Source organism: Sus scrofa, chromosome 10 (assembly GCF_000003025.6).
Source record: "Sus scrofa isolate TJ Tabasco breed Duroc chromosome 10, Sscrofa11.1, whole genome shotgun sequence".
Lineage (NCBI taxonomy): Eukaryota > Metazoa > Chordata > Mammalia > Artiodactyla > Suidae > Sus > Sus scrofa.
The window spans coordinates 31,602,028-31,622,856 of record NC_010452.4 but is presented as its reverse complement, the minus strand read 5'-3'; the positions used below and the strand labels follow the sequence as shown (position 1 = coordinate 31,622,856).

Below are 20,829 nucleotides of genomic sequence, written 5' to 3'. Positions count from 1 at the left end.
CTAATGGAGTGAAAAGGTATAAAATCAAAACAAATGAGTGAAATATATAGGATATTTGGAGGTCATAAAAGCTATGGAGGAGAATAAAGAATTAAGAGGTGAGAGAAGACCAGCCCTGCCTCTTTCCTCTTCTTATCTCCATGCAACCAAACCTACAAGAGTGAATGAAATTCTCTTTACTACCTTCTAGAAAACTAAACAAGGGGAGAAATACAATTATTTAAAAATTTAAATGGCTAAACAAGAATGAAAAACCTCTAGCCAGGCTCACCAAGAAGAAAGGAAAGAGAACCCAAATAAACAATATAAGAAATGAAAAAGGAGACATGACAACCATCACCACAGAAATGCAAAAAAAACCCTAAGAGAACACTATGAACAATTACATGCCAACAAATTTGACAACCTAGAAGAAATGGACAAGTTTCTAGAAACATACAGCCCACCAAAACTGAATCAAGATATGGATAATTTGAACAGACTGATTATTAAAAGTGAAATAGAACCTATAATTTAAAAACTCCCTACAGTGGTGTTCTCTTGTGGTGCAACAGGTTTAGGATCCAGCACTGTCACTGCAGTGGCTTGGGTCCATGCTGTGGCATGGGTTTCGATCCTTGGCTTGAGAACTTCCACATGTCAGCCAAAAAAAAAAAATTAAAAACTCCCTACAAAAGTCCAGGCTCAGATGGCTTCACAGGCAAAATTTCCCAAACATACAAAGAACTTATACTGATTCTTCTCAAACTGTCCCAAAAAATTGAAGAGGAGGGAACACTACCAACAAGATTCTATGAAACCACCATTACCCTGATACCCAAACCAGACAAAGACACTAGTAAAATTTTAAATAATTAAAACAGCCCACCAACATTCATTGGTAGTGGTTTGGGGTCAAAAGCCCGGCTTTGGAGCACCAGAAGGCACCCATACCAGCTGAGTAAATGCTGGAAAATGAGTCTTCCAGGTTCCAGCTGATAACCAGCAGGTGCTATCCTGGGTTGTGTCCAAGGTCAAAATCCCCTTGTGGAGATACGCCTACCCCCTTCTCTTGGCAGCTCTCTGTTTCTGCCATTTCAGCATCCATGTCTTCTTGTTCTTAAGCTACAGGGAGAGAGGAATGACGTGGAGGACGCCTCTTATCTGTACCAAACATCTGAGGCAGAATCAGAGTTGGAAATGACTGATGAAGGAGCTACCTATGGAGTAGGAAATACCTGGCATGGAGGTAACATGGAGGCAAGAAAGCCCACACTCTGCTTGGGGGCCCTTCCCTGACAGTGTCACAATGAATAGCCACAATGTGCCTTTACTAGATCAGGCAGCATGGTCACCCCATGGTGGACAACAACATGGTTCATTTCCACAGTCGTACTAAGGCTTTGACATCAGGGATAGAAGCACATGGGATGGTGGGAACTTCAAATCCCCCAGGGGGTGAGTCTCCAAACTTCTAAAGGGACTTCCAACAGTGACCTCGAGTAAGCCACTTAACGTCTCTGTTTCTTGCTTTGGGGGAGGGGATAGCACCAAGGGCCATGCCAACCTTCCCAGAGGTATTTGGACAGATCCAATGGGCTCTTGGCATGTGCACGTGACGCAATATCCCAACAAACAAAAGCACATGTTTAGGTTAACACTCTACCAGAAAAGATGGAAAGGGGAGGCTGGAAACAGAAGTGAGGAGACGGAGAAGCTTGAATTGCACTCAAGTCAACAGCTGAAAAGCATTTACTCAGACATCTAAGTGCCAAAAATGAGAGTACCACTGAGGCCCAGAGAAGAGGGGGGAAATGCAAAAATCCACTTAAAAATGCCGGGAGCAGGTTTTTGCAATGTTCAAAACTGTACTGAGAACAGCAGGGGTCCTGTCTCAGCCCTCTGGTACCTGGCAGACAGGGGCTGGGCAGGCCAAGCGTCACAGCAGGGCAGCTCGGTGGCCTCTTTGTATCAGCAGATCCCAGGGAATTTGGGTGATCTGTTCATAGTGAGAACATGGGGAGAGGAAGAGCCACTTACGAAGCAGAGACAGACTCTCTCAACCCCACTTTGAGACCTTTTCCAGAAATGGGGATATGAAAGGATGAGGTGAGCAGGTTCCCTAGTGAAAAATGAGAAAAATGACTTCCTATTTTTAACCAACAACCATCCTCAAATCTTTGTGACAACAAGTAAGATTTTTTTTTTCTCTTTGAAACATCCTTTAGCAGCATTCCTTAAAACACGGTGGTCTTTAGTCATCGTAAAAAAAACATAGAAAGACAAAAAATATAACTTTGGGAATATACACATAAACTCATGATCTCTCTCATATATAGCCTGATTGATAGCTATGAAAAACTTTCCCAAATTCCTTTAAATAGCAGTTAAAAGCATAGTCAGTGGCTCCAGCAGGCAGATGTTAGGGCAATACCTATACCTGGAATATGTTCTTTATGCCTCCCTCCTCTGGGACTCTATTGGGAAAAAAAAAAAAAAAAGTATGACCAATTTGTCAGACTTTCAGACTCTGGAGAAATGTATAAAAGGGTTTGGCATTGCAGAAAGGATCTCTAACACCCGGCAAATTAAGAGGCTTACATTCCAAAGGAACCCAAATAGGCATTAGGGGTTTCTGGTCTATTGAGCACAAGTGAAATCCTTTTATTCTTAACCAAAGGAACACTGTCCCCCTCTTGGGTCTTTCCAGGGACTTTAGAGTGCAAGCTGAGGACCACATGCTGCCTCTCCATGGGGCAACTGGGACACAGGTGAGCCTCACTCACAATGAAACAGCTTAGGAACTGCCTACTGTTTCTGCGCATGCGCAAAATGACAGTACCGAAAGGGCAAAGCATGACTCACTCATTCAATGAACTATAACTCTTGGGATATGATCAAATGAACCATCCACACAGAACTGCTCTCTTAATGACTGCTCTCTTCTGGTTGGAAATGATTACGATCACTCAGCGACAACTGTTACTATCATTCATCAACAGCAGGGACAGCCCCTCCTCCATCATTCTTTTATTGAAACAAGAAGCAGCCTCCAAGGTGTTACGGGTACTGCATCGCCTCGACTCCCAAAGTAGAGATTTGAAAAAGAAATTATTTAATTCCTCCTCCTCCTGTTACAGCTCTGTCTTTTGCTTTAATCCGCACATAGTCGCGCCCACACACGCATACACAGTAAAGTCAACTCTAAGCACTCTCAGGGGGAATACCCCTCATGACTCAGCGGTAACAATCCGACTAGTAGCTATGAGGATGTGGGTTTGATCCCTGGCCTCTCTCAGTGAGTTAACGATCCTGCATTGCTGTGAGCTGTGGCATGAGTCGCAGACACTGCAGCTGTGGTGTAGGCTGGCAGCTATAGCTCATATTCCACCTCTAGTCTGGGAATTTCCATATGCCTCCAGTGCAGCCCTAAAAAAAGGCAAAACAAACAAATAAAACAACAACAAAAAAACCCCCAAAACAAACCAAAAAAACCTCTTATGGGATACAGGAGTGCTGAGCAGCTGCCTCACAAATTTCTTCCAGGAATTTTCAAACTGCCTGTGCTGCTCAGGAGATGCTCCAACAGGGACTTTGACATCCAACAGGTCTAGTCTCAAGTTCACCATCTGGATAAATTGCTACAGAGAAACTGAAACTCTCAGCTTCCATTTCCTCATCCGTAAAATGGGAGATAATAATGGAACCAGCCACCTAAAGTAAGAATCTGTAAAGTTTCTCTGGAAAGGGCCAGAGAGTAAATATTTTTCACTCGAGGTTGCTGTTTCAACTACGCCCCCCTCCAGCTGTTGAAGTGTGAAAGCAACCACAAACAAGATGTAAACAAATGGCATGATGAGTTCTAATAAAATGCTGAAATCTGGATTTTACGTACCCTTCATTTCTTACAAAATATCAATTATCTTTCCCTTTTATTCCTCCAACCATTTACAAATAGGAAACCTACTCCCAGTCTGCAGCCATACAAAGCCAGGTGGCAGGTCACATCTGGCCAGGGGTCTGAAATAGGAACCACCATGAAGATGAGAACTACTACTGATGTCAAGCACTTGGCAGGCTGCCTGAGACCTTCGTATTCAACTCAGAGGAGTTATTGTTACTCTAGAGGTTGAAGAAAAAACCATCATGGATGAGGTAGAGCCCTTCAACTTGACCTCAGCCCTCTATCTCGGTTCAAAGGGTATAAGGGGGACTGTCATTCATCAGGAAGGAGTGGGAAAAAAACAGACATGAAATAAATACACATGTGAAGAGATATGTGATAGTCCTGCTTCTAAAGAAGAGCTTCACTATCTGGGACTACGGTACAGTGACCTGAGAATTATTACCCCCAAAGTTAGCAAAAGGACATGAAACCAAAGGCAAGAGATTCAGGTACCTACTTGCTACAGATGTTGTGTATCTAACTGGCCCCTCTGGCATCATGTTGGTTGGTGTAAATGAACAAGTAGTCATAATAATTCTAAGAGCCAGATGCATTTACTTCTGTATCATAGTCCTGAGATATTTTTACCATAAAGTTGCATGCAAAAATGAGACATTATGAAGTATTTCCAACCAAAAGGAAACAGATATGAATAAAACTTTCCTAACCTGATTGACCCACATCTGAATTACCTCTACTAGTCATTTTTTAAACGATTTTTATTTTTTACATTATAGTTGGTTTACAGTGTTCTGTCAATTTTCTTCTATGCAGCAAAGTGACCCAGTCACACATACATGTATACATTCTTTTTCTCACATTATCCTCCATCATGCTCCATCATAAGTGACTAGATACAGTTCCCAGTGCTATACAGCAGGATCTCATTGCTTATCCATTCCAAAGGCAATAGTTTGCATCTATTAACCCCAAATTCCCAGTACATCCCACCCCTTCCTCTCCCCCTTGAAACCACAAGTCTGTTCTCCAAGTTCATGAGTTTCTTTTCTGTGGAAAGGATCATTTGTGCCATATATTAGATTCCAGATACAAGTAATATCATATGGTATTTGCCTTTCTCTTTCTGACCTACTTTACTCTAGTACTAATATGCCAAGCCTGGAATCTCTTAGTCCTTTATGGTTATCATTCAGACTTTTTATGCTGCCAACACACATGTAGTTTTGAATTATGTACCCCATTATGAAACACAACATACCTGAAGGAAGAAGGAAGCCCTGAAATATCTCCCTGGTGGCATAAGGGCTTCTGCCCGACAATGCAACTTTCCTCCACTAGTCCCACCATGTTCCCTCCTTCTCACAAGGAGTGTTGGGCCCTCCCTGAGGCCCACCATGGTACCTAATTAAAATGACATCAATGTCACTGCCATCCATACCATAAGGATAGGGTCAAAAATTAGAAACCTGTAGCTTATCAAATATACACATCATTTAGAATTGCACATTATAAAAGTAAGGGTTTTTTTTGTCCTTACTTTTGTTATCATTATTTCTTTCTATGCTGGGAAATAAAAAGCACAATGTGGACATTATTTATAGGCCCAAACCATACAGGCTTTCTGAGTGACATATCAAAAATAGACATTTTTTGGAGTTTCTGCTGTGGTGCAGTGGGTTAAGGATCCTGTGTTGTCTCTGCAGTGGCATGGGTTCAATCTCTGGCCTGGTGTGGTGGGTTAAGGATCCAGTGTTGCTGCAGCTGTGGTGTAGGTTGTAATTGCGGCTTGGATTCAGTTGTGGCCTGGGAACTTCTATATTTTATGGGTGCAGCCAAAAAAAAAAAAAAAAAAAGGAAATTGCCAAATCTGGGAGAAAAAAAGAGCCAAAACTACAGAGCTCTGAGTGGAATAAAAGAAACCTGTTTCCAAAGCTAGAAATAAGTATTGGAAACATGAAAACTAGAAAGAGCAAAAGCAGCCAAAGCTAAACCAAAAGCACTTGGGGACTTAGTGTTACATATTTTATTTATGCAGTGGGTTTTGTTCAGATGTGTGTGTTTTGCTTCCTTGTTAAAGAATGCGTGTGGCAGTTTAAATTCTTTTGCCTGCTCCCTAAAAGGAGCATTTTGAGTCTAGTCAACAAGCATTTATTATGAACTGATCACATGCATAGCTTTGTAGTAAGCTGTGGACTAAGGAAAGAAATTTTCTAAGCTAAGTCCTGGGGATCTGACTTGGTGAGAGTATATAGCCATGAGGACAATGAGCTAGGCTGCCCCAAGAGGTCTAGAGATGAAGTTACTGTCACTATAGGTGTGTGGAGAAGTAAAACGTGTGAAGTTTTTCAGTTAGAATCATACGATCAAGTTCAGCAAAAAAAAAAAGAGAAAAAGAGAAAAAGAAAGAAAAAACACATACACCAAGGAGGAAAAAATAAGCCACAAAAAAGAAGGCATGAAGGTCACCCAAAGAGTAAACAGAAATGCTTGAAAGGTGTGGGTGTTCTAAATCAGGGTGCTCCGCACAGTGGGCTGGGTAGTGTTCCCACAGATTTAATATCCTCCTGAAACCTCAGAATGTAACCCTATTTGCAAACAGGGTCTTCAAAGATATAACTAATTAAGATGAGGGTATACTGGGTTAGGGTGCGCCCTAAAGCCAGTGTCTGATATCTTTATAAAAGAGGAAAACACAGGGAGAAGGCAATGGGAAGATGCAGGCAGAGACCAAAGTGATGCAGCTACAAGCTAAAGCTGGCCAGCAAGCAGCAAGAGCTAGAGGAGCCTTCAGAAGGCACATGGCACCTGCTGACACTTTGATTTCAGACTTCTAGGCTCCAGAACTGTGAGGATAAATTTCTATTGTTTTAAGCCAGCCAGTGTATGGTAGTTTGTTATGGCAGCATTAGGAACTAACATACTCAGCAAAGAACAGAATTGGGAGTCAGGCATCCAAACTGGCCTCGTGAATGGATATGGACCTGTGGTGTTCTCCTATTCCTGACCCAGAGTAAAGTCTACACTCCCAGTACTCTCTTGTCTAGGCTACAGAGGAAGGTATGCTAACTATTGACAAAATCATTTAGCAGCAAGACAGCTCTTTATTAGAGTATCCTCAAGAGGTGCTGGAAAGCTACCTAAAAACTGAGGTTTCACAAATATCACCGAGACACAAATTACACGCCATCTCAGGTTTCCTTGAAAAGCCATCATAACTACGGGAGGGAGCCCTGAAGACATTAGCAGCAACTTGACTCAACATTGCTCTTATAGATACATCCAATCCATGTATTATACAGAGGATGCAGCTCCTCCCCACCCTGATTTGCATGCAGAAGCCATGTCCAAGAACCCCTGTCTCTTCCCAGGGCTTGGCAGCAGCACAGTCCCTGATAGATAGAGCAAGAATAAGATCATAACTACCCTGTTGGGCTAATCAGGCAGCAGCAGGGATTAAACGGGGAGCCTCTTTAGAAGACTAAGTGGGCTTTCTTTCCCCACCACCCCCCTAACCCGGCCACACCTGTGGTACATGGTAGTTACTTCTTGGGCTGTGGTCAAATAGGATCTGCAGCTGCAGGCCTGCATCACAGCCACAGCAATGCAGCTTGCAGCAATGCCAGATCCTTAACCCACTGAGTGAGGCCAGGGATCTAATCCCCATCCTCATGGACACCATGCCGGGTTCTTAACCTGCTGAGCCACAATGGGAACTCCTAAGTGGGCTTTCATTCATCTGGGTCTCTATTTCTGTAGTACATGCTTAATGCACACTGTACTTTGATTTCTTTCTTCCTTTCCATTTGGATTTGACTTTTGCATAATGCTCTCTTTCCTCTTGTTTATGTTCTCTTTTTTATTACCAAGAGTATATGAATATATTCTCATTGTAAAAGATCTGAGTAAAACAAAACTATACATAATAAAAAATGAGGACATCACTTCTTCCCTACTTCATTCTCTTCCCCAGAGGTAACTGCATTTCGAGCAGAACTTTTGAGTCCTTCGTCCATGCACTTACATATTCATATAAAAACCATCTTTTTATTTTCAGATAAATGGATCATTTTCTATGCGGTATTTTACTTGCTTTTTAAATTCTACAATATATCTAATAAATCTTTTGATGTCAGTAATATATGTCTGCCTTGTTCCTTAAAATGACTGCAGGTACTCCACATAGTTTATTTAGTCTTGCCAAATATTGCTGGGCTTTAACATTTTTATGTAATTAAAAAATATTTTTTTCTTTTTATGGCTGTACCCATGGCATATGGAAGTTCGCAGGCCAGGGATCAAATCCAAGCCACAGAAATGACACTGGATCCTTAACCTGTTGCATGACAGTGGGAATTCCTATAATAATGGGGTGTTTTTTTGGTGTTTCTCTTTGTTTTAATGGCATAATGAAGTTCCAATGGCATAGGGAAGTTCCCAGGCCACGGACTGAATCCAAGCCACAGCTGTGGCAACACCAGATCTTTTAACACACTGTGCTGGGCTGGGGATTAAAACTGTGCCTCTGCAGCAACCCAAGCTGCTACAGTCAGATTCTTAACCCACTGTACCACAGTGGGAACTCCTGCTGGGCTTTTTTATTGCTTCCAATTCTCAGTGCTGTAAGTAATGCTGCAATGGACATCCTTGCACAATATATGCCTATGCTGGGAATAAATTTTGCTTTCAATAGATTCACAAAAATGATCTTGTTGGGTCAAAAGATATAGGCATTTTTTTATTACTTAGCACTTTTTATTGAAATATAGTTGTACAATATTATATAAGTTACAGGTGTTCAATATAGTGACTCACAAGTTTTAAAGGTTATAGTCCTTTTATAGTTATTTAAAAATATTGCCTACATTCCCCATGTTGTACAATATATACTTGAGGTATCAACACTTTTTGTGTTCTGTTTAATAAATCATTGTCTATCAGAAATTCATGATTATGCTATCATCGAGAAGCTTTCTTGCTTACTCTTCACATTAAAATTTTTTTAAATTTTATTTTGGCATAGTTGATTTATAATGTTGTATTAGCTTCAGATTTATATCAAAGTGAATCAGTTATACCTGTATCTATTCTCTTTTCTCATATAGGTTATTAGAGAACATTGAATAGACCTCCCTGGGCTATACAGTAGGTCCTTGTTAGTTATCTATTTTATATATATTACTATATGTGTTAATCCCATCCTCTCAATTTATCTCTCCCCGCCCCCAGGTATCTTGAAAGATACAGCCAAATTTCCTTCCCCAATGGCTTTACCAGTTTATACTCCAGAAGTGTTACCTCCATTTGCATCAATATGATGGATATTATCAATATTTACAATTTTTTCAGTATGATAAATAAAAAATTCTTCTCTTAATTTGCATTTTCCTTGTCACTAATAATGCTGAGCAACTGTTTATGAGTTTATTGGCCATTTATTTTTATTACTTCTAAGTGTTTTTTTTCCCTACTGAGGTGTTTAGCATCACATTTTACATATTCTGCATATTACTACTTTTTATATATTTGGCAAATATTCTTCCCATTATTTTTCTTGTGTCTTAATTTGTTTATGATTCATTTATACTGATTCATTCAACAAATATTTACTGAGAATCTACTCTATGCAGTGAACAAACCAAATATTCTAGTACAAATGTTTAAATTTGCACAAATTTGTTAGTGTTTTGCTTTGTTACTTATGGGTTTGATGTTTACCTTGGGAAATCCTGTTTGACTCCATAATTACAAAAAAAATACTTTTGATGTGATACACAACATTAACAAAATAGGGGATAAAAACCATATGATTATCTCTACAAATGCAGAAAAAGGATTTGACAAAATTCAACATCCACTTATGATAAAAACTCTCAACAAAGTGGGTAAATAGGGAACACACCTCAACATAAAAAGGCCATTTATGATAAGCCCCAGCTAACATACTCAACAGTGAAAAGCTGAGAGCTTTACTTCTAAGATCAGGAACAAGACAAGGATGCTCATTTTTGTTACTTTTATTTGACATAGTATTATAAATCCTACTACACTAATCAGGCAAGAAAAAGAAATAAAAGGCATCCAAACTGGAAAGGAAGAAGCACAACTGTCATTATTTGCAGGTTGCATGATATTACATAGAGAAAACCCTGAAGACTCCATTGAAACACTGTCAGAATGAAAAAAATTGGTAAAGTTGTAGGATATAAAATTAATATGCAAAAATCTGTTGTGTTTCTAGACACTAATAACAAACTATCAGAAATAGATATTAAGAAAACAATCCCAGTTACAATTGCATCAGAAAGAATAAAACATCTAGGAATAAATTCAACCAAGGAGGTGAAAGACTTGTATACTGTAAACTACATAATATTAAGGAAAGAAATTGAAGGTGACACAAATAAATGGAAAGATATCATGTGCTCATGGACTCAAAGAATTAATATTGTTAAAATGTCCATATATCCCAAAGCAATCTACAAATTCAATGAAATCCCTATCAAAATCCCAATGGCATATTTTACAGAAAATGTTTAATCCTAACATTTGTCTGTAGCCACAAAACACTCCAAATAGCCCAAAACAATCCTGAGAAAGAAGAACAAAGCTAGAAGCATCATGCTCCCCTATTTAAAACTCTTCTAAAATTCCACTTATGGGTATTTATCCAAAGAAAACAAAAATATACATGTACAAATTCAAAAAGATACATGTGCCCCCAAGTTCACTGAAGAACTTGAAGAATTTTAATTATTTAATAATAATTAAAGGAGTATGGTGTTGGCATTAAAAAAAGACACACTTACCAATGGAACAGAAGAGAGAGCCCAAAAATGAACCCACGCATATATGGTCAATTAATTTATAACAAAGGGCCCAAGAATACACAATGAAGAAAGGACACTCTCTTTAATAAATGGTATTGGGCAGTTTCTTCAATAAATGATTTTGGTAATTCTCTTGCCGCATACAAAAGAATGAAACTGGTCCACTATTTTACATTACACACACACAAAATCAACTCAAAATTTATTAAAGACTTGAATGTAGAACCATAAAACTCCTAGAAGAAAACATAAGATTGTAAGCTCCTTAACGTAAGTCTTGATTATAATTTTTGAATCTGATACCAAAAAAAAGCAACAAAAGCAAAAACAAACAAGTGGGACTACATGAAACTAAAAAAATTCTGCACAGCCAAGTAAACCATCAACAAAATAAAAAGGCAATTTACTTAATGAGAGAAAATATTTGCAAATCATATTTCTGATAAGGGGTTAATACTCAAAATATATAAAGAACACATACAACTCAATAGCACACACACACAAAAAAAATACAGTTAAGAAATGGGCAGATCTTAGTAGACATTTTTCCAAAAAAGATGCAGATGGCCAACAGGCACATGAAAAGATAATCAATATCACTAATACTTAGGGGAATGCAAACCAAAACTACAATGAGTTATCACCTCAAACCTATTAGAATGCCTATTATCAAAAAGACAAGAAATAGCAAGTGGTAGCAAGAATGTAGAGAAAAGGGAACCATTGTGCACTGTTGGTTGAGAATGATAATTGATATAGCCACTATGGAAAATAGTGAAGTTTCTTAAAAAGTTAAAAATGTAACTATCATATGATCCAGCAATTCCACTTATGGGTATTTATCCAAAGAAAGCAAAAAGATACATGTACCAAACTCAAAAAGACATATGTACCCCCAAGTTCACTGAAGCACTATTTACAATTGCCAAGATATAGGAACAGACTAAATGTTCATTCATGGATGCATGGATAAAGAAAGTGTGGTGTATATACATAGACACACACAATGGAATATTATTTGGCCATTAAAAAAGAATGAAATCTTGCCACTGTGACAACGTGGATGGACCTCAAGGGCACTGTGCTAAGTGAAAAAAATCAGAGAAAGAATATAATCTTTCTTAAATGCAGAATCTAAAAAAAAGATATAGAAGTTCCCATTATGGCTCAGCAGTAATGAACACAACTAGTATCCATGAGGACATGGATTTGATCCCTGGCCTCACTCAGTGGGTTAAGGATCTGGTGTTACTGTGAGATGTGGTGTGGGTTGCAGATGAGGCTTGGATCCTGCGTTGCTGTAGCTGTGGTATAGGCTGGCAGTTTGTGGCTCTGATTCAACCTCTAGCCTCAGACCTTCCATATGCCATGGGTGTGGCCCTCAAAAAAAAAATACAGAATAGATAGAACTGATTGGCAATTGCTAGAGGTGAGGAATGGGAGAAACAGGCAAAGTGATCAAAAAGTTAAAAAAAAATTTGTTGAATGAGTGACTATGTTGGCTAAACTGCACCTGAATCCTCTCTTTAAAAAACAAGAATACAGAATTGATTTTAGTCATTCAACTTTCATTCAATAAATATTATTTAGTATTTTTAACAGAGCATTTTTCCATAATATAGGTAGCTCATTAATGAATAAAGTTAAGCATACTGAGACAAAATGTAAATTCCATTTTACATTTTTTTTCCCACTGAGCACAAGATCAGCCTTGATGCTCAGCAATTGAAACATCACAAATGTTTTCAATTATCCTTCTCTCTTTTAACAGATTAACAGCAAATCTCTTGCTTATTGAATAATTCTCTAACAAGGCCAAAAAAATAAATGTACTACTGAAAAGTAAAAGTAAATAACTCCTAAATTTTTACTAAACTGCTATAAATAGTTAAATATATTGGGCTTTTGAATTCATTTGGAATTAATCCTATGTATGATACAAGGTTTGGCTTTAGTTTTTCTTTCTTCCCAAGTGAAAAGGTAATCCAAAAATTATACCTTGAATAATCTATCTTTCTGTCTCTCTGATACGAAATACAATCTTTATTACAACCCATATTGTAACCAGGCAGGGCTCTGTGGGGCTCCTGGGCACAGAAGCCTTTCTGGGTCCCTCATTTCTTGTTCTTATGAACTGGGTCTCATTCAGCCTCCATGGACTTCCCTGAGTTCCTAGGCACAAGTTCAGACAAATGCTGGTCAGGGAAGGGAGGAGATGCAAAGACAAGAGAGGAACAGTCAAGAAACAATAGTACAGCCTTGGAGCAGGATCCTGGTTCCCTCTCAAGGGATACACATAATGATGGAGGCATCTTATACACCTAAGAGAAAAATTCCATTCCTCATGCTTCTTTTAGAAATGAATACTTTAAAACTGAACAGCTTAGAGTCCTTCCTTGTCCTTCTCCTTGGCTTAACTGTATCCTAAACACAATCACCAGTAAGCTAAAGATTAGGGACCCTGAGCACAATTGCCTGTGGGTTAAAGATTATTAGCACATGATGTTTTTCAGGAACTTTCCTAGTTTGTTCTAATCTCTGATCAATATGCCCTTTTCACAAGTACTGTTACTCTAGGCAATAACCTAGAAGACCACCACCAGAATCATGCCCAGATCTTTGATGACTAGGATCCCCCCAAAGAAAGAAGAATGCATGTCTGCCCCAATCCTGATTCCTATCTGAAAACCTTTTTTTCTCCGTTTTACTATAGAACCCCCTGCATTCTTCCCAATGAGGGCACAGTCTTTAAGGCATTAGCCTGCTGTGGCTTCCTTTGCCTGGTAAAGCAATAAAAGCTCTCTTTTTCTCCTTCACCAAAACTCCGGATATGTGTTTCTATGTAGCACTGGTGAACAGAGGCAGAGTTTGGGCAACAATATTTCCATAAATAATGGATTGGGTTTTTTTTTTATTGTTCTTCTGATTCTTTTCCTATTCTTAACTCCATCTTAATTACTATATGAGTCTATAATGGGGTCTCATAATTACTATAGTTCATAAGCCTTGATTTGCTAATAGAACAAGGACCCCATTGTTGTTCACTGTTCCTTTTTTACATATTTATTGGCTAGTTTTGAGCATTTTCTTTTGCAGGTGAGCCTTGGTTTGTTAAATGCCATAGAGAACCTCATGGAAATTTTGATTTGAAAACTATTGAAAGTATACGTTCATTTGCAACAAATTCATTTTATTAATATTAACCAGAAACATGAAAAGTCTCCATTTACTGAATTCTTTTTTAATCTACTCTACAGTTTCCATGGTAAAACTGCAGTTTTTTTATATAGATCTTGCACATTTATTTATGAGAAATTTATGACTTTACTTATTATCACTATTGTAAACAGTAGCACTTCCTTTTCATTATATTTGAGACACAGTTCCTGCTTGTGTATAAAAATCTATTAGGACACTAATCTTATATCCAAGGGCCAAAGCCATTATTAGTTGTGGGAAAGGGGTGAGGGAAGAAGACAGTCAGAGAGCTTGGAGAGATGCAATGAGGACCCAACTAGGGTTAAGATGCTCTCTGAAGGAGTTCTGACAGGGAATTTGGCACCCCTCAGCACGCTAGGCTTGGTGAAATGTGGGGGCAAGACAAGGAAGTCCTAGAGTTTAGGGAAAGTACTCTGCTTGGGATCTGGAGCATCCTGAAGATATGGCAGCATGGTGTGTTTCGGGAGAGGGGGAGCCTTAGGCTGTGTCCCAAGTCTCCCCAAGGCTGAAGCAGTTTCTCCCTGTCCCAGTGGTGAATACACAAGTGCTGAGATGCAGTGAAGAGATAAAAATCACCTCAGTGCCAAACCATACTGTCTTTCTTGTCATTTCAGTCAAATTGAAATTCAATTCTAAGTGGTGTGTGTGTGGTCTAGGGAATTGATAAAGAGTGCGACATCTCTCTTGGTGACAAAACCACTATTTTAAGACTTTAGTTCGTGTCTGAATGAAGACATGTAAATGGATATTTATGATTGCATAAATGCCATGTAATGATCATTATATTATTAAATTCATGCTCACATAATTTACTTTATTAAATAAATTTGCAAAATGTTTCATTTAAAAATGTATTAGTATAGCAGATGGATGTTTATTCCAAAAAATCATTTCTTCCCTTTAGTTCAGTTGCATAAACATTTTTTTCACTAAGATTAGATATAGAAGGACTGAGGATCAATAAAGAAAAGGCTTTGGGAGTCCCCATCGTGGCACAGCAGAAATGAATCTGACTAGGATCCATGAGGATGCAGGTTCCATCCCTGGCCTCGCTCAGTCTATTAACGATCGATCTGACATTGCTTGAGCTGTGGTGTAGGTCGCAGACACAGCTTAGATCCCATATTGCTGCGGCTGTGGCTGTGGCCAGCAGCTGTAGCTCCAATCTGACCCCTAGCCTGGGAAATTCCATGTGCCATGGGTGTGGCCCAAAAAAGCAAAAAAAAAAAAAAAAAAAAAAAAAAAGGCATGAAGAAGAGACCACAAAAGAGCAGAGTCCAGATTTGCAGATCAAGACCACGGTGGGTGTTGCCGGTCTCAGCAACACATGCCAGTGCATACTCAACGGTCAGGTGGGACCAGTTACCTCCAGATAGGATGCATTGGGGGAAGATGCCAGGAACCAGAGGCAAAAATCACATAAGATACACAAGTCCTTCAGGACTCAGAGGATCACACCCTAGAGAGATGTCACCCTGGCCACCATGGTGGATGGCAAGTATGCTTCTTCTGCCTCATGATGTCATTTTGGGGAAGGAGAAAAAGAAATACTCAGACATAAGGTATGCACTTTCAAGTGACCATGTTTAAATTATGAATTCACTGAGTGATTTGCTGAAAGAGATCAAATACTTAACTGGCAGATCCTGAGTTACCCTGAAATAGCAAGATTAAACTCCACCCATCTCCCCACCCCTGAGGAAAGAGGGGCTCAGTGCAAGTGGAATTCAGTAATGGAGAAATAATTCAGTAATGGGGAAGAAATGATTTTTTGGAATAAACATCCATCTGCTATACTCATACATTTTTAAATGTAGTTACATTTCTACACCTTTAGGTCATAGCCAGTAACTTAAATAACCATCTCACTCCACATTTGTGCCTATGAATATACAATGATGGAGTAGGGAAATGAGAAAGCTATTTCCTCAATGCTTTCCAAACAAATTGTGTAGCCTATATTTCTCTTCCTTATTAGATTCGAGGTCACCATAAAAATAAGCTTGATTATGCCTATTTTCAACAAGAATTAGGGGAAATAAGAACTTTCATGTAACATGAATAGAGTAAACTAATATAAGCTCTTTGGATGGATATTTATCTCTAAGGAAATATAAAATGTGTATACTCTTTGATCCAACAATTACATTTCTAGCAATTTCTAGGACAGATGTACTTGCACCAGATGCAAGAAAATACATAGAAGCATGTTTATTGCAGCATAATTTATAATAGGAAAAGACTAGAAACCACATGGATGTCCATTAATAAGTAAATTATGTACATGCATACAAATAACTGTCAGAAAACCATTTTTAAAATGAGGCCATAAAAACAAAAATAAGCAAATGAGACTTAATTAAACTTAAAAGTTTCTGTACAGCAAAGCAAACCTTAAACAAAATGAAAAGACAACCCACAGAATGGGAGAAAACATTTGCAAATGAAGTGACTGACAAGGGATTAATCTCCAAAGTTTATAAACACCTTCCACAGTTCCATACCAAAAGAACAAACAACCCCATCAAAAAATGGACAGAAGATCTAAACAGACAATTTTCCAAAGAAGATATACAGATGGCCAAAAAATACATGAAAAGATGTTTGACATCACTAATTGTTAGAGAAATGCAAATCAAAACCACGATGAGGTACCACCTTACACCAGACAGAATGGCCATCATCCAAAAGTCTACAAACAATAGTGCTAGAGAGGGGGTGGAGAAAAGGGAACCCTATTACACTGTAGGTGGGAATGTAATTGGTGAAACCACTGTAGAAAACAGTATGGATATGCCTCAGAAAACTAAAAATAGAACTACCATTTGATCCAGCAATCCCACTCCTGGGCATCTACCCAGAGAAAACCATGACTCGCAAAGACCCATATACTCCAATGGTCATTGCAGCACTATATACAATAGCCAAGACATGGAAACAACCTAAATGCCCATCAACAGAGGAGTGGATCAAGAAGATGTGGTACCTATACACAATGGAATATTACTCAGCCATTAAAAGGAAAAAATAACAGCATTTTTAGCAACATGGATGGACCTAGAAACTAGCATGCTAAGTGAAGTTAGTCAGATAGTGAGACACAAACATCAAATGCTATCACTTAACATGTGGAATCTAAAAAAAGGACACAATGAACTTCTTTGCAGGACAGATGCTGATGCACAGACCCCGAAAAACTTATGTTTCCAAATGAGACAGGTGGGAGGGTGGGGGATGCACTGGGGGTTTGGGATGGAAATGCTATAAAATTTGGTTGTGATGACCATTGTACAACTATAACAGTAATAAAATTCATCATGTAATTAAAAAAAGAAGTCTAACCTAAGCTCACATAGGAAATGACATGACAAGAAAAAAAAAACAAAAAACTAATAGCCATAACCTGCATAAAATAAATTCACTTTTAAGTTGTCAGCTAAGTGTGTTTTGGTAAATGGTTGTCATGCAACCACCATCATAATCAACAAGTAGAGCATTTCCATCACTCACTCCACAAGTTCTCCTCCCAGCCCTAGTTTTGAACTATCTGTGTTCTGCTCCTATCATTTATATGACATTTTCTGGAATGTCATATAAGTGGAACATAAAGTAGATAGCCTTTTGTGTTTGATTTATTTCATTTAACACTTCTGAGATTCCTCTGTATTGTGACATGTATCATCAGGTCATTCTTTTATTGCTGAGTAATAGTCGGTGGCATGGATACATCATAATTTATCTCTTCACCTGTTGATATAGGTTGGAATTGTTTTCAGTTGTTGTCAATTATGAATAAAACTGCTCTGAATATTTACATGAAAAAGAGTGAGCACAATCATCAATTACTGATATTGAAAACAAATCACTAAAATTATTATGAAAAAATAACAAGGTGAAAAATAATGCATAGAGATTGATCTCCTTTGTGTTTATAAAAGACTTTCTAGATCTTGGGGGAGCTCATGTATAGTTAAAAACTCCCAGAAGGATATATAAAATACTGTTAACAGTAGTTATTGCTTTGGAGTAAGCATAGAGATATTAGGGGGGAAGAAAAGAAAATAGTTTTGGTTTTCATTTTAAACTTTTCTGAACTGTTCGGAAAATTACAAACATATTATTTTTTAAAAAATACTAGTAAGATATAATGCCTTTGTAGAGAGTTTGTTAATCAGGACAAGCTGATTTCTGCCAACCCTGGGAACGCCCATAGACAGAGGGATCTTAATAAGGTAGGGGTAAAGGACCCGAAAGTTAGCTATTATTGGTGAGTGAGATGGGGATGGAGGGAAATGTCCCTACGTGGAATTATGCTCTTACTACCCACTTAAAAACAGTCAGAATATGAAAGGCACACCCACAGCCAACAAGGAAGCTGCCCAGGGTTCTGCAACTAGATCTTATTGATAAATTCATGGGATGAGTCCCAAGAGTTGGACGCAGTTTCTCTGGGTTAACAATCTGTAAGCCCTAATTTAAATTTTTTTTCTGGGAGCTCCCATCATGTGCAGTGGTTAACAAACCCAACTAGGAACCATGAGGTTGTGGGTTCGATTCCTGGCCTCGCTCATTGGGTTAAGGATCTGGCACTGCAGTGAGCTGTGGTGTAGGTTGAAGATGCGGCTAGGATCCCGTGTTGCTGTGGCTGTGGCATAGGCCAGCGGCTACAGCTCTTATTAGACTCCTAGCCTGGGAACCTCCATGTGCTGCAGGTGCGGCCCTAAAAGATAAATAAATAAATATTTTTTTTTCTAATTTATATTAGAGTGACTATATCCAGGACATATGCACAAGAACACTAGGAATCCTTGACACTACAAGAGCCCATCTATAATAACAAAGCTAAGTTTGTGATCTGAGAAAAATTAATTTTTTTTCACTGCTATCCTTAATAATACAACAGAGGACCAGGTGATAGGTAAGACCCTTGCCAGTTTCTGGAATCAGTGAGTCCCCATATCCAGTTTAGAAATTGAATTTTACACCATTTTTGTGTCCAGATTCAAATTCTATTTGTCATTAGACTGAAATTGGTCAATTGTCATATGTCAATCTTTAAATCACTTTTACAAAACATTATATATTTTGAGTTGGTTGTTCAGATTTATTAATTGTAGGCACAAAGCAATGAAGCAGAACATTCTTCACAAATTTTAAAGTTTCTCTTCTGTTAAGTGGTGAAATTACCACCCTTTAGAGATAAAGTTATATTTCAAAAATGTGTGTGACCTAAGGAAACTATTTCATGACCTTAAAGAATGGCAGCCAAAGAATTATTTTCTATAAATCAGTTTACTGGAAAAGTATCTAAATATTTTAAAATATATAAACAAAAATATCAGAACTTTGTATTTAAGGGGTAAAAGCAAGGCATCAGCTATGGTTTTCTCAGACAGCTTAGTTCATTCTCATTATCCTGCTTATTATGCTTTACAGAGCTTCCTGGTACCTCTGTCCTGCTACTTCTTCTTGGATGCTTGTCCCAACTCTATTCCAGCCTCACCCCAAGAACCTGACCTCTGAGAACCTCTCCCACACACTGCTGCCTCTGTCTGAGCCCCACACATCTCTCCTGCCCTCCTTCTGTGGCACCCATCGCCACAGCAGCCCAGAGCGTTAGCCTGCCTCAGAACAACCTGGCTAGCTGTCTCTCCTGCACTGGCCAGGTGGAGTTCGCTCTTGAGAGACAAGAGAGAGAAGGGAGAATAAAGAGAAGGGATGGATAAAGATGAATAAAGAGAAGGGAGGAGGTTTGAGGGAGGACAGAGAGAGCAAAAGTGAGACAGAGGGAAAGGAAAAGAAGAGAGTTAGGGAATAGATGTGTTGATTCCTAGTTTGCCACCCATGGTTGGTTTCTTCCTTTTCCCACTTAAAAATCCTGCTCTGCAGCACTGGGAACTCTGTCAAGTCATTTATGATGGAACATGTAACGTGAGAGAAAAGAATGTATACATGTATGTGTAACTGGGCCACCATGCTGTACAGTAGGAAAAAAAAAGATTAAAAAAAATGTAATCAAGGAGGTAGAATCAACAATAGAAATATGAAATATATAAAAATGTCTGATTACCCAGCAAAAAACTTTCTAATATAATTCTACAAATTCTCCTTATTAACCATTAGATAGAAGGCTCTCTGTTACTTACTTGGAAATAACGATAAAATAAAACTTTCTGTTAAAAAAACGAAAGCCTTGCCTAGAATAACTTCTTCATATTTGAAAAATGAAAAGAATCCCCTGAATGATGACAAGTGACATAATATGCGCTAACCTGATCTCTGATGAGAAACTGATTTATCGCCCACTTTTCAGCCCTGGGAAAGCTGACATGAAGGGATAAATGGATTTCAGGGGCAGGTAATGAATTTCTGAGGTGCATTTTAGAAGCTCTCCTCTAAACCATAAATAAAAGCAAGTTGACTTCAGCCTGACATGGTGACCAAGACAAAACCTCATGGTACCCAGGACATCAGTCAATTCCCTCCTCACAACGCCCCAAACGGATGGCCAGATATTCTATATTCTAGAGAGATCTTTCCCAAGATGACTTTTTCAAGAGTTCACCAGGAAAAAAAAAAATTCAGAACACCTAAGCTTGAAAACTATTACCCAGAAAATTTTATCAGGAAGCCTGAGAGGTAGAAAAGAATACTACGATCTTCATTAAAGTTAAAGAAAGATTTTAGTTTCAAAATACATCTGCCTCTTTCACCAACCCTCCCCACAAAGACTGACTTCCCACCCTAAACCGTTTACTAGCAACACCCACAATCAGTGGAAACCAGGTACCAATTCCCCTGTTTGGATATGAAATATGAAGGTAAGACAATGGGGAGGGGCAATTGGAATAGTGACTGCAGGGAAGACCAAGGCCAGAAAATAAGAGAAGTTACACT

General features: G+C 38.6%; 1 protein-coding gene across 9 annotated transcripts in view; it reads right to left on the bottom strand.

The window, feature by feature from the left end:
• FRMD3 (FERM domain containing 3) overlaps positions 1 to 20,829 on the bottom strand; it is a 407,251-nt gene that overhangs the window by 125,493 nt on the left and 260,929 nt on the right. The window contains exon 4 of one of the 9 annotated variants that reach the window (XM_021064667.1): positions 2,420 to 2,456. The exons of the other annotated variants lie outside the window; for them this stretch is intronic. The gene's annotated coding sequence lies outside the window, so the exon portion shown is untranslated. The remainder of the gene's footprint in view (positions 1 to 2,419; positions 2,457 to 20,829) is intronic. 9 annotated transcript variants of the gene reach the window in all.